The 25646-nt window shown below is 41.9% G+C and overlaps 1 protein-coding gene across 5 annotated transcripts in view; it reads left to right on the forward strand.

Moving 5' to 3' along the window:
• The window catches only part of SLC35F3 (solute carrier family 35 member F3), a 292476-nt gene that overhangs the window by 135706 nt on the left and 131124 nt on the right, over positions 1–25646 (forward strand). Inside the window, exon 1 of one of the 5 annotated variants that reach the window (XM_073338114.1) lies at positions 786–861. The exons of the other annotated variants lie outside the window; for them this stretch is intronic. The gene's annotated coding sequence lies outside the window, so the exon portion shown is untranslated. Of the gene's footprint in view, positions 1–785; positions 862–25646 lie in introns of those variants that run through there. 5 annotated transcript variants of the gene reach the window in all.

Below are 25646 nucleotides of genomic sequence, written 5' to 3' on the forward strand. Positions count from 1 at the left end.
TGATAGGATTCCATTCCCTACCATTTCCAAACTTTGATATTACAGTTCAGGCTGCCAATAACAATTCTCATAAGGATAGCTGACCACTTCCTTTCCCTTCTGGCCATAGAGCAAGAGGAAGTTAGAATTTCACTTGTCTCTACCCAGCTACCAGCTTAGAGTTGCTGTATGGAAGGCAGAAAACTGGTTAGGAAGATCTGGCCACTGTTATCATTTTGAAATGGATAGGGTTCTGCAAGCTGTGTATCTTTCAGGGAGGGAAAGGAATCCATTTTTTTGCTTCCCGCTGAGGCTGTCCCATGGGTAAATGGATTTCCCTGTTGAATTAGCAGTTGGAAGCTGAAAATTAAGAGGTTTTTCTTTTCCTTCTGAGACACTGGGCTGCAAAATGCTGTCAATAGTAAAATTACAAGATGCAGTGCAACGTTTCTTGAAGGTTGCTTTGCTCAAGTTTTGTTTCCCACTGCAGCTCTGAGAGAGAGAATAGCAGCAGGAGGCAGGAAAATAAAAGACTTTATCTGATTCTCACTGCAGGATTTCCATAACCGCGCAGTAGAAGAAGGAAAAATAATGGGAACACATTGCTAGAACTTACCATCAGTCAGAAAATTAATAATGGAAGAAACTGCCCAAGGTTTCAGAACACCTGGAATCAGATGCTGTGAAATAGGATTTAACCATCCCTGGTTTTAAGTTTTAAACTACACCAAAGAGGAGGTTCTGATGCTTGAGACCACTGCGGGCTCTGTTTTTCATTCCAGTGTTAATCGAATTTTGAAACTGGCGTACTAATTCTGTGATGGAGTGTGTTTTCCTCGTGGCTGCAAAGTAATGAAGAAGCAGAACGGAACTGACCTTAAGGTAGCATTCACCTTATTGTCATACCACCTCAGTCTTACATGTTAAACTCAACAGTGACTTCTGATTTATGCCGGTGTGCAAGAGATCATAGCTGGGGCCTCTAGATACTATTGTAATACAAATATTAAATAATACTAGTTGCCATTCCATGCCAGGCAGCATTACTTCTGCCTGCTGTTTGAGGAGGTCTCATTCTGTAGCAGTCACGTGTTTTGTGAGCAGAGAGTTTAATCTTCTTTTACCTACCGGTCAGCTTCTGAGTTCAGGGTTCCATGTTTCTCCTGCAATAGCTAATGGGCTCAGGCCTTGCCTACATTAGAAAGGGTATGCCAGTATAACCCTCCCAGGGTAGACGTAGCATATATTGGCTAGAATTTGTTAGCTGTTATAGCTTATACTAAATCCCCAAATGAAATAAGCTGTACTGGCAAAAAGACACTATTGCCATTGTAACTGCATCTACTCTAGGACTTTTGCCAACATAGCCATGTTGGTTAGGGGAGTGATTCTTTCATACTCCCAACTGATGTAGCTATGGTGCCAAAACTTAACTGTAGACCAGACCTCACTGACACCTAAGGCAGTTCTCTGCTTCACTGAAGTCTGGTTGTATAAGATATTGAGAGCCACCTGCTTTCTCCAGAAGTCAGTGGGTGTTATAGGCTCTAGGTGTTTGTGATGTCACCTACTCTTCTGGGAGAAGCAAAGAATCTGGGAATTGAGTCTTGGCAGGTTGAAGGGGAAATGCTCTTTCATTTCAAATTTAAATTGTATTTATTTGTAATTTTAAAGCTCCAGTATGTCATTTTGTTGAGGGTTTGGGATCTCACACTATCCCCATGTTTGTTGATTTATTTTTACAACCTTTCGTTTCATCTTTAACATGCCGAGTTATTGTAGCTTGTCCTCTCTTCTCACAGCAGGCTTTATGACTGTAGCATATTCACACTTGCTTTACCGTTGTAACCTGTTGTATATTTACCTCACCCTTAAATTATAGCTGAAGTGTTTTGTTTCAGCTTTAGATCATTAATCAGATTCCAAGATGAAGCCTTTTCTCAGACTGCATTGTAAATATTATTTCAATTACAACCTAATGTGTTAGTGGCCTTTGTTGAGCACTTCCAATCTGGAAAGACTGTTTGCCAGAAAAATAAATGTTGTTTACAATAAAGACTGTTAATTGACGTTGGAATATAGGGCATAACATTGTAGAGACTGTATTTGAGGGACTGCCAGTGAAATCAGAGGGAACGTCAAGAGCTCCTTGCTACCTTTTACTTTCATGCCAAATTGTCCCCTCTGGTATGTGCATTTTCATTTCAGCCTTTACTCCAACGGAACAGTGCCACCTTCACTGTCTGAATAGCAGCTAGCACATTGTGGGAACTACCAGAGGCAAATAATAGACAAGTTTATCTGATGGCAGACTTTATCAAATTTCCTGCATTGCTCTGGACCTGGAATCTGCAGGTTTTGACTACCAAAAACCCTCAGTTGATTAGAGGACAGGCATCTCTGGTTGTGTTTATGCTTTGGCTATTAAAACTGGCTGCCTGTTAGCCTAGAAACACTCTCCTCCTTCCTGAGTGGAGGGTGAGGAAGGGGGCAGACATTGCCCAGGGGAGGTAGCTGGCTAGGAGGCATGGCTCAAGGCACTCATCAGAGGGGAACAAGAGAGGAAAGGATTCCGTGGGGATGTGTGTAGGAGGGGAGAATGCACAAGCGATGCATGGAGCGTGGGGGCAACAAGAGATATTAAGTTAAATGTCCTTGCCGTCATTCAGAAGGAATGGGGGGAGACCACCAGTTCATATGTGTGCTTATTGTACATCTCATGGTCAATCTGAAATGCATTCACAAAAAGGGGAGTTTCCCCAGGAAGTTCAAAAATCAGGAGACAGATGCAAAACAGTGGGATTTTTTTTTCTTTAACCTCATGATTGTAAAGTCAATGATGGCTTTTATTTTTAAGTCTGTCTCATGGTTTTTGAACTTGTAGCCATGGCACTACTGGAGTTGGAAGGAGATACCCTTTGGAATTTATTGGTTTGAAGACAGAGGAAGGCGTAGGAAGGATTGAACTCTGGGAAAGCTTCCAAAAATCACTATCCTAATCAGTGATGGCATGGGTCAAGCTAAGGAGCATTGTCTTGAGCTATCAAACCATTCCAAAAGGTCTTACTCAACTAGAGTCCTATTCTTGGCAGGTATCAAAGCTGTTTGTTCAGTTCCCAAACATGAACTTCTGGATCCAGTACAGAAATAACAAGGATGTTATAAGTCAGATTTGAGAAGTATTGGAAGTGCTCTCTGTGGAAGTGCCCACACCATGCTTGTAATGCGTGTGTGTACTCCACATAAAGGATAACGTCCTCCTGCTGCAAATAACTGGCATTACTTCCTTAGCTCAAGAGGTGGCAGTCTGTGCTTTGGTGTTAATGGTTTAGAGTTCAAATCTCAGTATTGAGCTGTAGTGGTTATCATTACTCTTTCACATTCCTTTTGTGTCAAAATCTAGGCCATAGTGAAAATGTCCTTGCTTTCAGGAGCACTAAATTAACTAACAACAAAGGTATAGCAACTTAAGCAGAGGAAAACTAGTGTTTGTTTTGTTCATAATTGTTATAGCCAAAAATAAATATCAACTTCTCTCCAATCTCTCTTTTTTAAAAACTCCTTTTATAAAACTGTTGTCTGAGTTCTCTGAAAGTGAGGACATTTTCAATATGCCCTAGATCTTGACACAGAAGGAATGTGAAAGTGTAACGACCACCTGCAGTTCCAGGAAAAAGGATTTTGAATCAACCTGTATTTTGTTATTTTAAGCAATCATAGGCTGCTGCAGTGTAGGTGGGTATCACCTGCAGATAAGCTTTGTATTCCTGACCATGAGTCTTGTGACATTTTTTAACATTTTGGAACAAGAAGGTTGAGATGCATAGCACATTTTTGACTTGTGGTATTTCTAACCTTGTTCTTCAGTTGGAAAAGATCTTGTGTCTTTGATCTCAAGACAACTTCTATAATCTTCTCAGCAGGATCAGATAGGCAGAAAGCAATGGAACATCTCTCGGACTCACTGTATTGCATTAACAAGTACAAAACCTACTTTTGTTTGATTTTAGAAGTCAAGGTCAGTGTAGGTTAATTATTTAAAGACATTATAATATGGGAGCACGGTTACTGTTGTATGTTAAATCTGTTGAGCTACAGTGACTGATTTCTCAAGGTTTTCTATAGTAATGAATCTCTGGGCTTGGACAGCTCTGAAGTATGGAAGATTTGCCATTCCCTTGGTATCAAAGGCAAAATGCTCACAGCTCTAAAAGCATGTGGTCAATTCATTCACTGTGTTATCAGTGGGAGTTTTGTGTAAATACAGATTACAAAACTTGTCGTGAGATAAACTATGATTGGTTATTTCTCTAGTTATCTGTCCCTGCTCCTTCCCCTCTAGTCCTGCAGTGATGTCAGCCCTGGACAGAAGAGAAAGAAATTCCCTCCCAAGTTCCATCTCCCCACATTTACAAATAAAAAGATGTGTTTTTTCTAGAGGTAAACTCAGTTGGGGATCTGAAGTTCAAGCTGGGTTCTTTCTTTCTTGTACATCACCAATAACAATAAAGATTCTGCAAGCAGAACGTACCTGGGAAGGTTATAGAGGAAATGTAAGACAGAAAATAATCTAACTGGCTACCCCTATAGCTGTGCTAGTCTGCATGGCTAACAAGAATGAAATTTTATGTTAGAAATATCATCTGAAAACACCCATGCAGCAGGCTGTTGAGTGAGAAGGTGCATTTTAACACAGTCACTTTTCTGTGACTCATAACCATGCTTTATAGGGAGAGTTACAAAGACATACATGGATTCTAAACTCTGCACTGCATTATGAACCAGGGATAAGGAACAAAGCACAGAAAGCTTGTAAAATAGTCAAGTTCAAATTCTGCCCAGATATTTGCACCCAATTCCCACTGAAGTTAAATGGTATGTGCATTCATTCCGAAGGGCAGAATTTGGTTCAGGAGCTTTGCTTTTCCTTGAACTGACCATAGATCTACCCAAATAGTGGGGGAAGGAGGAATTGTCAAAAAATGTATTTAAAAATACCACAAAGGCACAAATGTTATCCACTGTTTGATTAATATTATTTTACAAACATTAACTGACCATAACAAATACCTCCTTTATTGTGATTTATAGTGCTTATTCTTTTTGTTCTTTTGGAAATTTAATGCAAAACATTTTTAAGCTAGTGAATGTTTAGTTTTTATTGGTACCCCATGTGTTTGCTTTGTGTTACTCTTTTTTGTTACATTATAAAACACTGATACTAGTGAAAGGTGCTGTTTAAAGAAATGATACTATTTTTCAAAAAAAGTCTTTAAAAATGTGGATCAAGATGACTTGTGCCTGATTTTGAAGGAAAGGCTTTAGACTTCATATTGTCCTTTGCAGACCTTTTCCAAGGACTGTTTGTCCTAGGGAAAATATTACTAATGCCAGAGTCCGTGTCAACCTATGTTATTTGATGTAGCAGTGCAGTATGCTGTGTCCCAGTCATGCAAAATAAAGCTTCCCAGGGCCATATTTTCCTTGCACACCCACTGTAGCTCTTATTAAATTTCTTTAACTTTTATGATTACGAATTAGTGTAATTTGCTTGTTTATTCTGGATGCTCACTCTTTTTGAGCTATATTTTCTACTCACACGCTGGAAAAGTTACCCTCCTTTTTCCCAAGATATGGAGGAGGATTAATGTAGAATGTGCACTGAAGGGTAAATAAGAGTGGGTTTCTGTCACTTTCAGTCTAAATTGTTATGGCCCTGATCCAAAGACCATTGAATTCATAAGGTGAAATCCTGGCCGCAGTGAAGTCAAAGGTGAAACTCACATTGACTTCAGTGGGGCCCAGATTTCACCCGGGCAGTTTTCCCATTGATTTCAGTGTGCTTTGGATCAGATTCTGTGATTAAAAAAAAAAAAAAGACTGCTTTGGGAGAGAGTGGGTGGGTGTATTCTGAGAGCAGATTACAGCTCTTCAAAATGAATGAAACAATCATCTAAATTCACAGTACTCATTCAAGAGCATAATCTTCTGATCTGTTGTCTATGCTGCCAGCAAAGAAGTCATTTTGCTTTTCACTGTCAGGTGTGTTTACTTGCAAACTAACTGATGCACCCTTTCCCAGCTGTTGCTATCAAACCTGTGCTGTCATATACATTTGTTACAGGGCATTATTAATTGGTTTCTTCCCTGTAAATCAACAACCATCAGGAAGCTCCTAGATTCCTGTTTATAAAATAAAACCCATGAGGTCTATATACCTTTCCATTAATTATCTGAAGCTGTTAGGTTTTTGAATCTCTCCCATTCTGTGAAATATCATTAAAAACATCCACATTTGAAAGCTTCAAATGCCAGGTACGCTGAAGAGTGTAACAGGGAGAGCTTCTTATCTCTGTGACCTGGACAGAGTCAAAAGACAGAATCAAAATCTGAGACAGTCTCTAAATGAAGGTTAATGAACAACCTAAAAGAATGCACTTTAGTGGATGAATATGGACAATTTTAAAAAGTAATTGTTTATGTAAAAATCCAGCACATTTTGGCTGTTCAAATTCCAACTTTAAGGGCTCCATTCTGTAATGGAAACATGTGGTTGTTGTTGTTGTTTTTAACTGGCTGCAAGATGGTTATGGGGAACATCTTATATAGCAGCAATGTACAATCTCTTGAGCTAACAACTAGGGACAGATCCTCAGTCCACGTCAATCAGTGAAGCCCTATGGAAGTTAATGGAACTATGCCAGTTTTCACCAGCTCAGGATTTGGCCCTCATGTATCAACTACAAATATTATATAAAGCAGTAAGAATCTTTAGAAAATAACAGTTCATTAATGGAAAAAAGGGTTTAACCCTTCTCTCATATAAGTCAATGCAAAAATTTCCATTGCCTTTAATGGTGCAGGATCAAGCCCTACACAAGCAGCAGCAGTGATATATAGATCAAATCGAGAGAAATACTGAGTGGGATTCACCTGTGGGATATAGCATTCATAAAACCTCCTCTCAGCTGCCACCTAATGTTTCTCTGTGCCTGAGTATCTGCTATAAGGTCCCCAGTGTGCCCAAATTTTGGCAGCCGGGCATACGCACAGTCACCTCAGTCCCAACACTGCCCAGCACCGAAGCCCCGGTGGATTTACAAGCTAGGCATTGCCCCTCCATCTTGCATGTGGGACACAATCTGGTAGATGTGCTCAGAGCACCTCTAAACCCACCCAAAACAGCCAGAAAAGGACATGGTGCCCCCCACTTATAACTTTTAGCCCACTGGATAGGGTTCTTACTCAGAATGTGGGAGACCTCTGTTCAGTTCCCACCTCTGGCTGATGTGGAGAAGGGATTTGAACCTGGGTTGCTCGTCTCCATCTAAGAGAGAGAGCTCTAACCACTGGGCTATTCTAGGTCTCATTTCTCCCCATCTCTCCTATTGGCTTCTTACCACTGTGTATAAATAAATATTCACTGGGCCAGAGAGTGAGACTGAGAGAGTCCAGGGTTTAGGGCACTCACCTGGGAGGTAGGAGACCCAGTCACCTTGCTCCAGTGAATAGTTAATTATTTATACATAGTGGAATGGCTCCAATAGAAGGGACAGAGAATCCTGCCCCGGAATAACCTAATGGTTGTAGCACTTTTGTGGGAGGTAGGAGCCCCCCGTTCAAATCCCTGCTCTACATCAGGCAGAGGGAGGAATTGAACCTGGGTTTCCTTCAGCCTGGCTGAGGGCCCTAGCCAGTGGGCTGAAGGTTATGTAGAGAGATGCTGCCTCATCCACAATTTTTCTTGAAAAAATGACTGTCCTGGCTTGGGTCAGGCACCTAACTCTATGTCAGGGTTCATGGCTGTCAATCCCATGTAGAGGGAGGGCCTCCCTCCTGCCTGGACCTTGGTGTCTAATGCTGTTTGAGGGCCAGGGTTTAGGCCCAACCTCTGTCCTTGGTATTTCCTAGTGGCTAGCACGGGTGGCTCCCTGCTCAGCATGCTGGTTCTTGTGAAGCCCTTTTCTAGACACCTAAGGGTATGTCTGCACAACAAGAGAAAGCTCCACTGCAGTGAGTCTCAGAGGTCAAGTCAGTTGACCCAGGCTCTGAGACTTGCTACTCTGTTTTTGTGTTTGTTTTTTTGCAGTTAGATGTAGCCTAACTGTCTCCAGAAATTGTACAGGAATCTATTCCAGGCACCTAACCCAGGGCTGTAAATTCCCCTAACAGGCAGAGCATCTAGGAGTTCAGCATTGCAACACCTAAGTACTTCATATCCATTCAAGAAGTCTCCTGGAGACACGGGTGTTCAATAAGTCAGGATTTGGCACATGTTTACTAACTGCTGTCCATAATTTCTTTGACTACAAAGCATCATTAGTATGGACATGAAATTCATACAATTAAAATTGTATGAAGTAAGTTATGCTTTGCTTTGTTTTCCCACTCATCCTCTTAAGTTGCACTGAGGGTGAAAAATGATGTCTGTCTGAAGCTTATTTACAGTACATTGCGTACGTCACCAATGCTGATTGTAAATATAACATTCTCAAGTTCTGCACATTTTGCACGTTGTTCCCACATCAATATTTTGTTATTTGATCAGTCCTCATAAAGATCAGATGCTAGCTGGCTGATAACAGAAGAGGCAAGACTGTGCTTGTTAAATTCCTGCACTATTTCTCTCATCCCTGTCAGAGTGCTTATTGAGTTTTACAGCACCCCCAACTGACTGCTGGAATAAGCGTTATTTTATCAAATGCTTCACACTTAGGTACAGATTCTTTGCTGGCACAATTCCAGCGTCTGAAGTGGAGATGCTCCAACTGAGAATTGGGTACCTGATCCAAAGCCCGTTGAAGTCAATGGGCTTTGGAACTGGACCTTAGCCCTTAAGGCCAGATTGTGAACCCCTGACCCCACTGGTAAGCAAATACTGTAGTCAGATGAGTACTCCCAGTAAATGAGAGTACTCAAGTGAATAGCTACTCTTCTTTGGGAGTAATGAGTTCTCAGTCTGGCCCTTGGTTTCCTGCATTGCCTTTGTCCCTGACACAGTAGTTCATTGTAAATAAAGAAGGATATTAGAGTGGCATTATATGAATGTTTTCAACAAACATTCAAGTAGAGCTAATACAGCTGGTAATGCTTTTACCTACTTTTTCTGCTGACTCATACAGCAGGCAGACAGACAAGCTAATCACCTTGAATTTTTTATTCTTTTCACATTACTTTATACCATCACTCAAGCGTGTAACTGGTTTTTCATTTTGGAGTAATCAGATTTTTATATTTGTCAAATGCTGTGGCAAATTGTGCATAAGATCCTGGGATGTCAGTCCTAAGTGTTTTGATAGTCAATCAATTTAGCTTAAAAAAATAATACTTCATGGTTTATCATCTAGTCTTGTGTGCATGGAATCTGAAATTGCAGATGACATTGTTTATTCTACTGTGATTCTCATACTAGTTTGATAACAATAAATCTTCAGCAAATGAAAAGAAAGGGCGAAGCCAGTGATGTCTAGTAGTTATTGCAAATGAATAAGTGTCAAGATTACTGGATTCCCTTCCCAATTCCAGCACTCCCCATGGGCAAGTCACTGAATGTTGCAGGACCTCAATTTATCCATCTGTAAATTAGTTACCCCGGATCTATTGTGCTCCAGGTTGAGGTGAGGCTGATGTGGTAAAAGAAATTAATATAATAAATAGTAGCAGGTGACCAGGACAGGATGGGATACATCCAAGGTCGGAAAGAAATCTCACAATGAAATGGCTGGGCTGCTACCAGAAGTGTGAAATCTCTCATTAAAATTCAGTCCCTACACCAGAGGACTGGAGGGTAATAAATGCTGTACCATCTTTTAAAAAGATGCTAAGGGTGATCCTGGAATGAGACACCAAGGAGCCTTTTACTTCAGTACCAAGTAAATTGGCTGAAACAATACATAAAGATAGAATTCTAAAACACCCACAGCAACATGATATAACAGGCACAAAACATGCTGCTATGATTTAATAAGAACTCTTTGAGCAAGTCAACAAAGCAGTGGGTGAAGGAATACTGTTTGACCCAATCAGTCTGGAGTTTCAAAAAGACATTGACAAAGTCCCTCATATGAGACTATTAAAGAACCAAAGAGCCAGATTGTGAGTGGCCCTTACTTGGGGTTACAGGTGGGAGGAGTGTACAGGGAGCGCCCCCTCTCCTCATACACACACATACATTCTTTGCATGCCCCATGTAGAGGGTTTGTCCCTGCTCAGGGGCATGCAGGTATTTCTTTCTCTGGGGACCCTAGGGGTACACAGTACTCCAAAGTGGGCTGGGAGGTGCCCCTGCTCTGCCACACACAGAGATACCCTTAGAGGCCTGTGCAGCCTGCAGAGTTCTCCAGCCAGTGCACAGTGCTCAGGAAAAGGTTGTTTCCAACAAAAACCAAGTCTCTCATTGAGTTCCCTTGGATGGTGCAGCTCCTCATAATGACACGGTATAAATCATACTGTGCTCACCAGCAATACCGTGCTCAGTGCTGGCCAACCCAACTCAAACCAGACAGTGGCGCTGGAACTGGGGGGTCCAGGGGGCAATGGCCCATCCACTTTTTGCTAGGGTGAACCCCATCCCCCAGCCAGGCCAGCGTGGAGCCCGGCTAGGAAGCCCAGGCAGTTGTGGGAGCCGTGTAGACCCTCCACCTGCCCGTGGGGGGGGGTGCGTTGAGAGCAGCCACCGGTCTGTGTCCCCACCCCCTGGCTCCCTACCCAGGGCAGGTGGAGGGTTGGCAACTTCGTGCCAGCTCCCCACAGCTACCTGCACAGCTCTCCCCGACCCGGTTCTTGCTGGGGAGGGGTGGGTGGCTCGGAGGCACAACCCTGCCATGGTAACAGACACATGGGAAGTGGTGGGGAGCCACAGACCCTCCATCTGCCTGGGTGGGCAGCTCCGCGGGCGGGGACACATGCCGGGGGCTGCTATCCTTGGGCCCCCCACACCGTGGGTAGGTGGAGGGTCCACCGTGTGTCCCCACAGCTGCCCGGCTGAATAGCACCCAAGTTTTGCAATGTCCATGCACCTATCTAAACTATTCCTTATTGTGACATGCTGGCAGCTGAAATCCTGCAGGGACAAGGTTAAACAGTGTACAAAACAGTGTTCAGACAATGCTGCTGGTTCTAATTCCTGTATCCATGCAACAAGTCCAGGACGTTTCCCAGCCTTATTACCCACTCCATCATAAGTGTGTCCCTGACAGAGGGAAAGGAGTGACATGCAATATACCAGTGTATCTTTCACCATGGTGTGTGGATATTATGCATCAGTTTTGTCTAGCTGTACAAGGCTTGGTAAATGTGAAAGAATTTGTTGACCCATTTAATACAAATAGATATTTGGTCCTTTTTAGATAGGTCAGTGGCTTCATCAGCAATGATGCCATACCAAGGATATTGCTGGATTTCATGTTGTTAGCTTTGTAGAAGCGCATTTCCCGAGAGACAGAGAATTTATTTATAATGTCATGCGATTGATCGTTTTACTAGCAACCCTGCACTGACATTCAGATTATCTTCAGCTCCTAAAAGTAACAGCTGTTGGAGGTTTCCCAGAATTTTAGGTCTGCGTATTGCCATGTCTTGCCATAATAGGAAGTGCGCGGAGTATCGCTGAATCGTTAGCATCCTTTGCTGTACAGTTCGGTCTCACTGAAATTGGTCATTCAGATGCACTATCACAGAGGGCTGATCTTTTGTTAGATACTTCATCTTGGTTTCATTATGAAGATCACTTTTGTCATGTTTTCTGAACCTTACCATTGCCTTCTTCCAATTATTGTTACCCTTCTCTGTGAAAGCATTGTTAGCTTTCTGACTCAGAGTTAACAAATTTTGAGCATTTCCCCAGAAACAATAGAAGTAAAATGCCACGTTCTGTCAAGGACACAAGCTCAGCCATAGGTAATGACTGTGCCAGCTTGCTTGAAATGTTATGTACACATTCTTGTTTCCAGCTTGTCATCTGGTTCCTTCAAATTTTTCGTTTGGTATATGCTGTCACTATGAAGCAGCTGCTTCTCACCACCAGAAACATTTGCTTTCCTTGTTGCATGATGATAAAGGCATCTCATCAATAACGCTCTTAGTAGAGATTGCAGCTTCCCAAACTTCAGTAACTCACACTTCAGTAGTTAATGGATGCAGGGGGTTCTGGAGAGGATGCCTTTTCAAGAATCGTCTTGTATCCATCAGCACTGCACAATAATAGCAATGCTGTGCATATCGTTTCTTGGAAGGAGCGAACTCTTGTTTCCCACATGCTGAAGGAGAGATTATATCTTATAACTAAGTTTTGGTGGGGACTGAAAGAATAACATGTACCACTTTTGCTTTATTTAAACATATAGGAGAAAACAAAGAAACAGATTTTTCCTCTTCTCTGCATGCTCCCAACATCACTGCTGCCTGGAGACAGGGCCACACGGCAGCATCACCTCCTTTCTCCCTCCCCCTTGCGGTCCTTCTGGCAGAATTTGTCCTTCAGACCTCCATAGCAGTGCACAATTCTGACCTCATCATGCAGAGATATGGACAGGGAGCAGCACAGCCATGTTCTGCAAGTGGGAATGCATGCCGGTGGGATTTTGTTTAGTTTTTTGTGCCCTTGGTTTCATTATTTCTGTGGGTGCAATTGAACCCCCATTAAAGCCACCTCTTATTGAAACACATGTGGTTAATGATGTGGGTCTGAGCCTTCTAATGATCCATGAACTAAGTCTAGTAGACTTCTGGGGTCTAGATACTTTTGCTTTCTTTTTTTGTCGATGTGATGCTCAGTTCAAGCCATTGACGGAGTTCGTGGCAAACTCCTGAATCTTGGCTCTGTTGAAATTTAATCCAAGGAGGAGCAGAATACATTATCTTAAGTTTGGTTAAAGAAATATGTGTTGTAAAGAAAGGCCCTAAATAGCAAGGAAGGCCTTGAAGTGATGAGTTATAAGTCCAGAAGGAATGAAGTACGGAAAAGGTCTGGTTCAAAGAATAACTAATGAAATAAGGAGAGGTTTCTAAAAAGACGGCCTCTGAGCAATAGGGGTGACTGAAGATGGTTTTAAATAACACAAAGAGATTCTGTCTTAAAAAGAGCCAACATGGAGCTTCCTATCCCACATACCAGTATTATCTCAAAAACTACGGCCTATGTGAACCGAGGTGCAGAGGGGGGGTAGAAAGGAGGCTGCAAATCTTATCGGGATTGAGACTGGAAATAAGAGTGAACTGTCTCAAATTGATTTTTAGCTGAAATCAGTAATTGGCGATGATGTCATATGCTTGTTAAAAGGTATAAAAAGTGAGCACTTAAAGGGTTCATCGCTAATACCTGCCTGACCACTCTGGAGCCAACCAATATGGGTCTAAGCACCCTGGGTTTAGCCTGTTTGTAAGTATATTGATCAAATGCTTGCATAAGTTTTGATGTAGTAAATTGCTTACTATTTAGGCTTTTTAGGCCTTTTTAGAACAATTGTATAAATATTGTTTGGCTTTTGGATTTAATAATGGAATTTATGGTTAAATTAGTGTTGTGATAATAACCTGCATAAATAATAATTCCAACAGTAGGAAATATATAAAAGAGAAAATATGAAAAACTAAATGGCTTCCTTTTGTGATTTAATAATAAACATGCCTGACCGTCAGACTCACACGTTACAGATTTTCCAGGTTTTTTTTCTTTGTTTGTTTTTTTGTTTTGGGCTTTTTTCAATTCCGAGTGCTTTTTTTATCTTTCTTATTTTTCAGCTAAGTCTTCATTCTTCCATATTTATATTCATTATAATCTTCTCAGTGCTAAACATCAAATAATTCTCCTCTAGTCTGGAGAATCTTCTCTTTTCCTCTTCTTAGCCTATGCTACATGCAGTAGCAGTTCTAATAATGACAACAGAAGTTTCATAAACATTTTATAATGATCTTTGACACAATCCTATTCCGATGGCAGTATGTCTAAGATTATCTCCCATCCTCCTGTTATGTTGTTTCCAACTGAAAATGGCTATGAGGATTTGAAATAGGCAAAATATAACCATCCAAGTTCAAAGGTGGCTAGTACATTGAGGTTTATGCTCATACTCTTGCTAAATAAATAAATCAAGGGATCTTTAGTGACCACAACTCATCAAGACTTCAGTTTTACATCTCATTTTGAAGAAAGACTCTCAGTTGTCCCCTAATGCCATAATGACATGTCACATCTGTGCTCAAACTGAAGAGGACTCTATACAGTACCGAATGACCAATCCCCCTAGAGGTCTCCCATTCAAGTACTGACCTCCTTAGCTTGATTTATGTATAAGAACTAACGGATACACAGTCTTGTAGTACAAAGCTTTGAAAAACCGAAGGAATCATGGAATATATCAGGACTATAATAAAATGTGCTTCTGTGGGCTCTCTGCTGATGGTGAATTTTTGGTTTCAGAGTAACAGCCGTGTTAGTCTGTATTCGCAAAAAGAAAAGGAGTACTTGTGGCACCTTAGAGACTAACCAATTTATTTGAGCATGAGCTTTCGTGAGCTACAGCTCACTTCATCGGATGCATGCCGTGGAAACTGCAGCAGACTTTATATATACACAGAGAATATGAAAAAATACCTCCTCCCACCCCACTGTCCAGCTGGTAATAGCTTATCTAAAGTGATCATCAGGTGGGCCATTTCCAGCACAAATCCAGGTTTTCTCACCCTCCACCCCCCCACACAAATTCACTCTCCTGCTGGTGATAGCCCATCCAAAGTGACAACTCTTTACACAATGTGCATGATAATAAAGTTGGGCCATTTCCTGCACAAATCCAGGTTCTCTCACCCCCACACCCCCCTCCCAAAAACCACACACACAAACTCACTATCCTGCTCATAATAGCTCATCCAAAGTGACCATTCTCCCTACAATGTGCATAATTAAGGTGGGCCATTTCCAGCACAAATCCAGGTTTTCTCACATCCCCCCCACCCCCATACACACATTTCACAGACATTCTTAGGAAGAGGGCAATAGAAGGTGGAGGGAAGTAGTTATTTCTCCGAGGACCACAAGTAAGCAGGAGAAAGTTAAAAATTACTACATATTCTGATAGGCAATAAATCCAAAACCAGAACTGCCTGACCTGGGGTTTTATAGAACCAAACAAAAACACAATTATCAAGACTCTTTTAGCAAGAAAATAATTCTGATTTTGCTTGTTTCTGTGGTATAAGTGTTATGGATGGCGTCTGTCAGCCAGTGCTTTATTTTCTTTAAGAATAAATAACTACATTGTGTGTATGCAGGCTTAGAGCAGGTACCCGATATTATTGTATTACCGTTGCTAGTCAAACTACTCAATCATTCCCACTCAAGATTGGTAGTAGATTGTTCATGTGCTCTCTCTGATGTGAAACACCACGGTGAAGATCCGTTCCTCCATTGACCTGGGTAGGAGTTTTGATTTGATGTCAATGTGTGACATGAAGTACCGCCAAGTGAGAACATTGTGAGCAGGCAAACAGCATGCATGTAGGTAACTGTGGTGCTGTGCTAGACCAAAGATTTTTTTTTATTTGCATACTTATTGAATTGAAAGTGAAAGGGAAGAAACATTATTTGATCATCCTCTGTCAACACCAAGAGTAAGATCTTTGAGACAGGAAGCATGCATTTGCTCCAAAAACATACATTGTTGTTTTGAGTGCACTGGTTCTCTTGTTCTTCTTCTGTTTCATGATTTGACATTGCATCTGCCTGTGTTACCTTTTATGTGCTATCTTAATGTTCTGCCACTTTCCTTACCTGAATTCAGATGTTATAGTTCCTGACTCTGAGATTTGTCCAAGCCAAAGTATTCTTGTTCTGTCTCCATGGTGGGGTTACTCTGGAAAACAAATGCAAGAAGCATGAGAAGCCTCCTGGACAAACTTATTACATTTTCTCACTTTGCATATGCTGACACAAGAGGAAGGATTTAAGCTCTGATGAAGAGGGAATGAAATATCAATAACATAATTAGAGACTTTTAAAATGAGCTTTTGCAACTTGGAGACCTATTAAGACTTTACTATCTAAACTCCGAGTTTTCATAATCAGCTGCTTTAGATAAATCCTCAGAATCAGGTGGCCAGAAAAATCACAAATGAAGAACTCTGAAGGAGGATGAAACAGAAACTAATAAGACAGGAAATTACAGAATGAAAATGGAGATGGCCGGGACATACAGGGAGGAAAGACCAGAATAACATAACAAGACAGGTGTTGGACTGATATTGCCAAGGCAAGAGGCAACAAGATAGACGAAGGATAATATGAAAACATACAAAAGAAGCAGAACAGAAAGCTATCAAAATGGCATCTGTCCCAGCAAAGCCAGTTTGTATCTGCAAATTTCATCTGGGTAGTATGTCATGTGCTCAGTTTGTTCTCCAAGGTGTATCAGGGATCTACAGTAAGTTCAATATGTTTCTCTGCCTGCTGCCTCTGGAGCATTGTTGTAAGTCAACATCCTGTTGGTTTCAACATGTCTGACAACAATGCACAGAAATGTTGTGCAACATAGTCTGTTGACCTTCTGGCAGTTTATTTTATATAGCAGTTATATGAGTGTTTGCTGTTGTTGAATGTTGGAAGCTATACTATGTAGAATTTCCTGTCAGTAAAAATAACTGTCTTTACCCATGTGTGATTGGAAAAATGTTGTCACAAGCTTAATCACTAAAGGGTCTTAGTTTCTTTTGTATTTGGAGTCTCATATCCAGTAGGGCCTGATCTTTCAACACCCACCCCCGCCCCGCCACCCCACTCCGCTATGCACGGAATGACCATTGAAGTTTTAGCCTTCATTATGCTTCTAAAACAACCCAGAAAGGACAAAGGGTCACTTCCCCCCCATACCTCCCCTTTGCAGGCAGGTATCCTGGAAGATTTCATGAAATCCAGAAGGGGCTTGTCATTATCTGCATATAATCTTGTACCCTGGAGCATATCTGTCTTTCTAAAGGGTTTCTAAAGTTCCTTTCACTGCACTAAATGCAGCACTGCAATTGACAGCATTGAGTGTGGCCTAAATGGCAATATTCTTAAAGCCTGCCTTATTTCTAAATGCACAGTAGCATGTTGGTTTTCTCCCTTTTGCCTTCCCCTATAATATCCTCAGGGTTAGACCTATAAAGATGTCATTGCTGGGGAAAGGCCTTAGCAACAGGTCTTGCATTTAAACCTGGACCTAGGTGGAATAGTTGCACATTCACTGTGCTTTCTGAAAGAGCCATCCATTCCTCCAGTGATAGGAGAGCGTGAACTCTGCTTGCCTGAGGTTCACCTTCTTAGCTCTCCAACCACAGACAAAACTATGTTGTCTCACACATTACAAATGCTAGTATCTGAGCCAGGTTTAAATCTATGCTGTGTGCTAAAGAGCTACTTATGCCCAATTACTTATTACCTGGAAGTACTTAAAGTGATTTGTAGTGTGTTAGTACGCTGTTAACCCCAACACAGTGTATGTATGTGATGTTTATTACCATAAAGAGCTCTGGGAATGGGAAAAAATAGAACTTGATGTTGTACCTCTGAGTATCAAAGACCTTAAGCTATTTTTAAAAGAAAGCAGGTTACATAAATGATTTCATTTAACTTATGTTGCTGTTGTATGAATTAGCCTGAATTATGATATGCTTAGGAATATCATAGCCCCAGCTGTACAGGAACTCCTCACTTAACGTTGTAGTTATGTTCCTGAAAAATGAGACTTTAAGCAAAATGATGTTAAGCGAATCCAGTTTCCGCATAAGACTTAATGTAAATGGGGGGGTTAGGTTCTAGGGAATTTTTTTTCACCAGACACACACACACACAGTATAAGTTTTAAACAACCAATTTAATAATGGTACACAGCAATGATGATTGTGAAGCTTGATTGAGGTGGTGAAGTCAGAGGGTGGGATATTTCCCAGGGAATGCCTTACTGCTAAATGATGAACTAGCAATTGGCTGAGCCCTCAAGGGTTAACTCTCACACTCTACAAGGCAGCAGGAAAGGAGGGAGGGCAGACAGAGACACTCTGTGTTTGAGAGATAGAGATGCGCATTTCCCCTTTAAGTATGAAGAGTGTGGTCAGAAGTACACTGCCTTGTTAATTAGATCAGCAAGCTGAGACCTGTCCGCAGAAGGCAGCAGCTCCCTCCGTCTGTGTCCCCCCTGCTCTATGCAAGTAGGGTGCAGAAGCAGGGGGGAGGGGGACACCCTCACATTAGCCTTCCCTCTTTTTTCCCTCCCGCCACACAGCAAGCAGGAGTCTCGGGGAGCAGCTCCAAGGCAGAGGGCAGGAGCAGTGCATGGCAGTGGGGGGAGGGACAGCTGAACTGCCGGCAATTGATAGCCTGCTGAGCAGCTGCCACACAGGGAATTTAAGGGAGCAGGGAACTGTCAGGGGGCTGCCAGTCCACCCTGGTTCGAAGCCCCCACCAGCTAGCTGCAATGGGCTGCTCTTCCTGCAAGCAGTGGACAAAGCAGGCGGCTGCCAAACGATGTTAGAAGGGAGCATTGTGCAACTTTAAAGAAGCATGTTCCCTAATTGATCAGCAAAAAGTAACAAGGAGACGACTTTAAGTGAGGAGTTCCTGTACATACATCATGACTATAATTACGTCAAGTAGCTCTAGTAACATTATAAACTGAGAGCAAACCTCAACTGATCTGTTAATGCCATCAAAACCCTGAAACAGTCATGTTTTATTCACAGTTTGAGAGAAGTAGTGGAAGTAATATGTAAAGGAGTACTTGTGGCACCTTAGAGACTAACCAATTTATTTGAGCATAAGCTTTCGTGAGCTACAGCTCACTTCATCGGATATATACTGTGGAAAATACAGAAGATGTTCTTATACATACAAACCATGAAAAAATGGGTGTTTACCACTACAAAAGGTTTTCTCTCCCCCGACCCCACTCTCCTGCTGGTAATAGCTTATCTTAAGTGATCACTCTCCTTACAATGTGTATGATAATCAAGGTGGGCCATTTCCAGCACAAATCCAGGTTTTCTCCCCACCCCCACCCCCCACAAATCCACTCTCCTGTTGGTAATAGCTTATCTAAAGTGATCACTCTCTTTACAACATGTGTACGATAATCAAGTTGGGACATTTCCAGCACAAATCCAGGTTTTCTCCCCATGCCCCCCACAAACCCACTCTCCTGTTGGTAATAGGTGGGGAGAAAACCTGGATTTTTGCTGAAAATGGCCCAACTTTATTATCATACAACATATTGTAAGGAGAGCGATCAATTTAGATAAGCTATTACCAGCAGGAGAGTGGGTTTGTGTGTGTGGGAAAAGGGGGGGGGAGAAAACCTGGATTTGTGCTGGAAATGGCCCAACTTGATTATCATACACATTGTAAGGAGAGTGATCACTTTAGGTAAGCTATTACCAGCAGGAGAGTGGGGTGGGGGGAGAGAAAACCTTTTGTAGTGGTAAACACCCATTTTTTTCATGGTTTGTATGTATAAGAACATCTTCTGTATTTTCCACAGTATGCATCCGATGAAGTGAGCTGTAGCTCACAAAACCTTATGCTCAAATAAATTGGTTAGTCTCTAAGGTGCCACAAGTACTCCTTTTCTTTTTGCGAATACAGACTAACACAGCTGTTACTCTGAAACCTGGAAGTAATATGTGGCTACATAAATCTGTTTCTCCCTTTCAGTGCTATGGGGAAAGTTTAACCAGAAATACAGGGCTGAAGCTAATAGAAGTGAGGGAGGAGAGAGACACAGAGCCAGCATGGTGGGAATGACCCATAATTCAAGATTTTTCTGAGGAATGTGGTCTTGGTTATACATGGGGCACAGAGCCTCGTCTCTGGCTAATGAACTAGGGGAGCTCAAAGGTAGCTGTAGGCTACCTTTGTGTCCCCACCCTGACCTGGGGCCATTCAGGCACCAATCTACTCCCCAACAGAAATTAGATTATTGTTCACTTGATACTAAATTCTGTTGGTTGCAAATGGCTCCCAAGGGCTGTTTCAGGAGCTTGGGATCACCAATGCAGGGGGGAGGGAGCCCCAGACACACCTTCTTTCCCCAGCTTATACCCACTACACCAGCAGACAGAAGGTGGGTGGCATATGAGCCACTATATCAGCTACGTGGCATCCAGGGAATTCTCCTGTGACCAGTCTGCCAGATTTAGGGCTGCTTTATGCCCCAAAGCAACTGGGATGCACCAGAGAGTCTGATCCAGGTCGCATAGTGAGAAGATCAGACAAGATCCTAAGGTCTTTTTCTTGGTTTAGAGATCAGAGAAAAGTCTCTTTAAACAAAATTAGTTCTTAAACCCAAGTGATACATGCTGCAAGACAGACAGACACGTTGTACTGGAAATCAGTTGGTACACTGGAGCAGAGGTTATGCCAACTGAAAGAAAGCAGAAGCTAACTGTTAATATCAATGGAGAAAGGTCAGTCTCTGATCTCACCTGAATCCCTCCCTACCACCAGTCACAGGGAACTTAGCTAGGCCAGGAGGTTGCTTCAGTTTTCTGAATTTGGCCCAAATATACTTGTAATTCCTGATTGTGATATGTTTCTTTGTGTAACTTACTAAAATAATGTTTATATTTCCTTAAGCTGCTGTCTCTGGTCCTCCTCTCTCTCCTTCTATACCTTGGAAACTCTTGTCTGATATCTTTGCTCTTCTTCATTTTTTCACCTGTACTTTGATCCTCCATCCCTGTCTCCTAACAGCTTCCTGTTTTTATATCAACTAAGTTCCCCAATGAAAAATAAAACTAGTGCTCTGTACTTTGTATGTCACTTTCTTCTTTATGTATTTTGTGGTTATACAATGTGGGTACTGCTCTCATTGAAGTCAAAGACAAAGCTACCATTAACGTTAGTGGGAACAAGGCTGTGCTCTAAGAATGTATAACATCCATTTTGTGTAAGCCTATTACAGGCTTGCATATTGTACTATTAATTAACAATCGAGATCCATTCCTCAGAAGCATTAACTAAATCCACAAACCCAACTATAGAAGCTGAGGGATTAGTGATACGCAACAAAAAGTCTTTTTCAGTAGCTATCTCATTATGGTATGTGTAGAATACTTCAAAATGTACTATGAGTTATCTTGGGATCTGGTCTCACTGCTTGTGCTAATGTTATGATCCTCCCCAGCCACAGTGAAAAGCAGAGTCATATTTGGTGCCACAAAATAAACATACTTTTCTATAGGTTTCAGAGTAGCAGTCGTGTTAGTCTGTATTCGCAAAAAGAAAAGGAGTACTTGTGGCACCTTAGAGACTAACCAATTTATTTGAGCATAAGGTTTCGTGAGCTACAGCTCACTTCATCGGATGCATTCAGTGGAAAATACAGTGAGGAGATATATATACACACAGAACATGAAAAAATGGATGTTGTTATACACACTGTAAGATGTGCTATTACCAGCAGGAGAGCGGGGGGTGGGGGTGAAGTAGAAAAACTTTTCTAGTGATAATCAAGGTGGGCCATTTCCAGCAGTTAACAGGAATATCTGAGGAACAGTGGAGGGGGGGAAATAAACATGGGGAAATAGTTTTACTTTGTGTAATGACCCATCCACTCCCAGTCTCTATTCAAGCCTTAGTTAATTGTATCCAGTTTGCAAATTAATTCCAATTCAGCAGTCTCTCGTTGGAGTCTGTTTTTGAAGTATTTTTGTTGTAATATTGCGACTTTTAGGTCTGTAATTGAATGACCAGAGAGACTGAAGTGTTCTCCGACTGGTTTATGAATGTCATAATTCTTGACATCTGATATGTGTCCATTTATTCTTTTACGTAGAGAGTGTCCAGTTTGACCAATGTACATGGCAGAGGGGCATTGCTGGCACATGATGGCATGTATCACATTGGTAGATGTGCAGGTGAACGAGCCTCTGATAGTGTGGCTGATGTGATTAGGCCCTATGATGGTGTCCTCTGAATAGATATGTGGACACAGTTGGCAACGGGCTTTGTTGCAAGGATAGGTTCCTGGGCTAGTGGTTCTGTTGTGTGGTTGCTGGTGAGTATTTGCTTCAGGTTGGGGGGCTGTCTGTAGGCAAGGACTGGCCTGTCTCCCAAGATTTGTGAGAGTGATGGGTCGTCCTTCAGGATAGGTTGTAGATCCTTGATGATGCGTTGGAGAGGTTTTAGTTGGGGGCTAAAGGTGATGGCTAGTGGCGTTCTGTTATTTTCTTTGTTAGGCCTGTCCTGTAGTAGGTGACTTCTGAGTACTCTTCTGGCTCTGTCAATTTGTTTCTTCACTTCAGCAGGTGGGTATTGTAGTTGTAAGAATGCTTGATAGAGATCTTGTAGGTGTTTGTCTCTGTCTGAGGGGTTGGAGCAAATGCGGTTGTATCGTAGAGCTTGGCTGTAGACGATGGATCGTGTGGTGTGGTCTGGGTGAAAGCTGGAGGCATGTAGGTAGGAATAGTGGTCAGTAGGTTTCCGGTATAGGGTGGTGTTTATGTGACCATCGCTTATTAGCACCGTAGTGTCCAGGAAGTGGATCTCTTGTGTGGACTGGTCCAGGCTGAGGTTGATGGTGGGATGGAAATTGTTGAAATCATGGTGGAATTCCTCAAGGGCTTCTTTTCCACGGGTCCAGATGATGAAGATGTCATCAATATAGCGCAAGTAGAGTAGGGGCATTAGGAGACGAGAGCTGAGGAAGCGTTGTTCTAAGTCAGCCATAAAAATGTTGGCATACTGTGGGGCCATGCGGGTACCCATAGCAGAGGCGCTGATTTGAAGGTATACATTGTCCCCAAATGTGAAATAGTTATGGGTGAAGACACCAGGTTTGCCATGACATTATCGGGGATACTGTTCCTGACGGTTTGTAGTCCATCTTTGTGTGGAATGTTGGTGTTCTACATCCATAGTGGCCAGGATGGTGTTTTCAGGAAGATCACCAATGGATTGTAGTTTCCTCAGGAAGTCAGTGGTGTCTCGAAGATAACTGGGAGTGCTGGTAGCGTAGGGCCTGAGGACGGTTTTCTTCCCCCCTCCCCCCCCCCCGCTCTCCTGCTGGTAATAGCTCATCTTAAGTGATCACTCTCCTTACAGTGTGTATGATAACACCCATTTTTTCATGTTCTGTGTGTATATAAATCTCCTCACTGTATTTTCCACTGAATGCATCCGATGAAGTAAGCTGTAGCTCATGAAAGCTTATGCTCAGATAAATTGGTTAATCGCTAAGGTGCCACAAGTACTCCTTTTCTTTTTACTTTTCTATAGAAAAGTATTTGCCAAATAGTTCCAGTGAGAGGTGATTTATAGAGTGAGTTGGCTCATCTTCTATGGGCATATCCAAAAATCTGTGTAGCTTAGTATATTAAAAGTAAAATCACACATATTAACAACCTGAAAAATATTTTACCAATAGGTAATTAATATTGGATGGGAAAAGCCTATCATATCTGCTCCCTCCTACCCCATATGGAAACAACAGAAAAATAGCCAAGACCACAAATGCTGCTGCATTTCTAGTAGATTAAAACAAATCTCTGGCAATTGCAGGAATATGTTGATGACAATCCCCTAAACGGTAGCAAAAGTCCAATAATTTTTTAATACATTATGTAAACATTCGGTACCTTTTTGCAAAGGGGACTCAGAGTTTGGCACATGGGCTCTCCTTTGTTCCACCTAACCTCAGTCAGGCATAATGGACTGGCTAGTGTCTATCTGTACCTCTGTGCTCTTCTGGATGAAAAGCAAGACCTGCTCGTGTGTGATTGTTACTTTTTAATGCCTACAACTGATGAAGGATGAAGAACTATTTAAGATAAAAGAGAATGTTAGCACAAGAACAAATGGGTATAAACAGGTGCCACAAGTACTCCTTTTCTTTTTGCGAATACAGACTAATACGGCGGCTACTCTGAAATTCTGGTTGGAAATTAGAAGAAGGTTTCTAACCATCAGAGGGGAGAGGTTCTGGTACAGCCTCCCAGTAGGAGTTGTGGGGGCAAAACACTTAATTAGTTTTAAGAAAGAGATGGACAAATTTATGAGTTTAATTGTATGAGGGGGTTGCATGTGATGATAGGGGACAAAGGTCATCAAGAGCCCTGGAGGTCACTTCTGGTTTATGTCTTATGTTCTCAAAGCTCATGCTTCAGCATTTCACATGACCACTGCAGGGGTCAGGAAGGGATTTCCTTCCCCCTCCCCCTCCCTTCAATGTATTGCTGCAGGGTTTTTTATCTCTTTCCTCTGAAACATCAAGGATGACCATGGCTGAAGATGGGACTTGGGACAGGGAGGGTCAGGATCTGAGGGGCACTGAGCATTCTTTCTCTGTCAGGTGCTTGGCTGGCTGGTTCTTTCTCATACGCTCAGAGTCTATCCGATAGTCATGTGTAGAGTTGGGAAGGAACTTTCTCCCAGGTTTGATTCGCAGTGGCTTTGGGAGCTTTCACCATCTTCTGCACCATCTTCTGCCAGGATTTTCTGGGTATATCTCACTTAATCATTTCCCTGCTATTGCAGGGGATTCTGGCACTGGCATACCTTGGTCCCTCCTATTCTCTCCCTGTGCCACCTAATACTCTAGTCTCTGTGGGCTGTAATATTTTGGTCTTATTTTAGTTGTATTTAGTGTGCGGATGCTGGGATTGGTGGCCTGTGCTATACAGAAAGTCAGATTAGATAATCTGGTGGTCCCTTCTGGCCTTGAACTCTAACTCTAAAAGCATTACCTACAATATTACAGCAGCTAATTTAGATTCTCCTTTAATTCAAATAGTGTAAATCTATGTGTTTTGAACCATAGTGTATAGTTTCTAACCCTGTCCCTGCATCTGTGTAGTTGAGCTGATGTCCGCATGTTTGCATCATGCAACAGCATTATTTAAGAGAATACTCATTTCCCCGAAGCAAAGATTAACAATTTGTGGATGAACCTAATAGCAAGGTTGTAGTATTTTCCACTGCTTCATTTTGGGCTAGCTACTATTTAAAACTGCATCTTTCTGCTCCCACATAACAGCTATGTGCTGCCTGCACAAATACAGTATTACCCTGTGCAGGGGACAAGGGGAAGGAGAGTCTGCATGCCATATCACAATCAGCTACTAAAAGTGTAGAGGTGCAAAAGGGTGATTCAGGTGAGACCATACACTTTCCTTCTGTACCCACTTTCCTTTACCCTTCCTATTGATCCTCTGGGATTCATCGGCCATGACTGTTCCACATCTACTAAAATCAACAGCTGTGTAGTAGATTATCTCTTCAAAAACACATTCTGTTTCAAAGGCATCTGAAAGTTAAGAATACAGGAGACAAGGTGGATTATTTATGTTAAGTACTTGTCGCTGAAACATCATTCTTTTTTCCTCAGTCTCATTAGCTGGGAAGTTATTATAAGGATCCTTATAATATACTGTAAATGTTGGCAACATAATTTTTGCTAATAGCACATCAGATTGAGTTTAAGATGTGCATTAATGCTAGGCCTTTGGGACCAATTATACTCACTGCACTTGTGTAATTTTAGTGTAACTTCACTGAAGTCTGTGATGGGTTGGGATTGCTGTGAAGGATGTGGGGCTGATCTGTAATTATTAATGAATTCTGTATATGACCTGGTTATTGAGATAGTTACTGCAGTTATATTGGGTTATTGAAATGCTTACTGTATGCATATATTGATTTA

The sequence above is a fragment of the Lepidochelys kempii genome, chromosome 3 (assembly GCF_965140265.1).
Source record: "Lepidochelys kempii isolate rLepKem1 chromosome 3, rLepKem1.hap2, whole genome shotgun sequence".
Taxonomy (NCBI): Eukaryota; Metazoa; Chordata; order Testudines; family Cheloniidae; genus Lepidochelys; species Lepidochelys kempii.